Here is a 1,942-nt window from a genome sequence, read left to right on the forward strand (position 1 = left end):
AAGAAGCTGAGCCCCCTTCTACACGATACCGCGAGATTCAGAACCATCCATTTTGGATACATGTATTTGATGAAATCACGCGTTACTTGACAGATAGCATGACCATTTTAACCGGAAGAAGTACTGATGGAGGTCAGATGGGTCGTTTAGTTACCACAGCCACAAAGTCATAAACTCCGCCTATTTCTAAATGTAACTTCTTAAATATGCATTTCCTGGATGCTAAAATTATAATAGGTCGCCTAATTTCAGTTTATGTGACAAAACAAGAACGTATAGTGTAGATAATCATTGTAAACCGCTGTGAAATATACACTGCTCAAAAAAATAAAGGGAACACTAAAATAACACATCCTAGATCTGAATGAATGAAATATTCTTATTGAATACTTTTTTCATTACATAGTTGAATGTGCTGACAACAAAATCACACAAAAATGATCAATGGAAATCAAATTTATCAACCCATGGAGGTCTGGATTTGGAGTCACACTCAAAATTAATGTGGAAAACCACACTACAGTCAGATCCAACTTTGATGTAATGTCCTTAAAACAAGTCAAAATGAGGCTCAGTAGTGTGTGTGGTCTCCACGTGCCTGTATGACCTCCCTACAACGCCTGGGCATGCTCCTGATGAGGTGGTAGATGGTCTCCTGAGGGATCTCCTTCCAGACCTGGACTAAAGCATACGCCAACTCCTGGACAGTCTGTGGTGCAACGTGGCGTTGGTGGATGGAGCGAGACATGATGTCCCAGATATGCTCAATTGGATTAATGTCTGGGGAACGGGCGGGCCAGTCCACAGCATCAATGCCTTCCTCTTGCAGGAACTGCTGACACACTCCAGCCACGAGGTCTAGCATTGTCTTGCATTAGGAGGAACCCAGAGCCAACCGCACCAGCATATGGTCTCACAAGGGGTCTGAGGATCTCATCTCGGTACCTAATGGCAGTCAGGCTACCTCTGGCGAGCACATGGAGGGCTGTGCGGCTCCCCAAAGAAATGCCACCCCACACCATGACTGACCCACCGCCAAACCGGTCATGCTGGAGGATGTTGCAAGCAGCAGAACGTTCTCCACGGCGTCTCCACACTCTGTCACATGCTCAGTGTGAACCTGCTTTCATCTGTGAAGAGCACAGGGCGCCAGTGGCGAATTTGCCACTCTTGGTGTTCTCTGGCAAATGCCAAACGTCCTGCACGGTGTTGGGCTGTAAGCACAACCTCCACCTGTGGACGTCGGGCCCTCAGTCTGTTTCTGACCGTTTGAGCAGACACATGCACATTTGTGGCCTGCTGGAGGTCATTTTCCTGCTGCTGGGTTGTTGCCCTCCTACGGCCTCCTCCACGTCTCCTGATGTACTGGCCTGTCTCCTCCATGCTCTGGACACTACGCTGACAGACACAGCCAACCTTCTTGCTACAGCTCGCATTGATGTGTCATCCTGGATGAGCTGCACTACCTGAGCCACTTGTGTGGGTTGTAGACTCTGTCTCATGCTACCACTAGAGTGAAAGCACCGCCAGCATTCAAAAGTGACCAAAATATGAAATATGAAACTTAAGACCAGGAAGCATAGAAATAGCGCACATTGAACACATCTACATAGTAATAGCGCACATAGAACAGATATACCGCTTCTTAGACTTGCTTAGACCCTAACCCTATGTGAATTTGGTCATGTCACCCAAAAAGTAACATATTGCAACTGTAAAATGTCATTTTAAACCTAACCTTAATAACACTTCTAACTTTTACTTAACTAGGCAATTCAGTTAAGAACAAATTCTTATTTTCAATGATGGCCCAGGGGCAGAACGACAAATTTGTACCTTGTCAGCTCAGGGATTTGAACTTGCAACCTTCAGGGTTACTAGTCCAACGCTCTAACCACTAAGCTACCCTACCGCCACTTTATGACCAACCCTAACTTTAAAT

The sequence above is a fragment of the Oncorhynchus nerka genome, linkage group LG19 (assembly GCF_034236695.1).
Source record: "Oncorhynchus nerka isolate Pitt River linkage group LG19, Oner_Uvic_2.0, whole genome shotgun sequence".
NCBI classification, from domain to species: Eukaryota; Metazoa; Chordata; class Actinopteri; order Salmoniformes; family Salmonidae; genus Oncorhynchus; species Oncorhynchus nerka.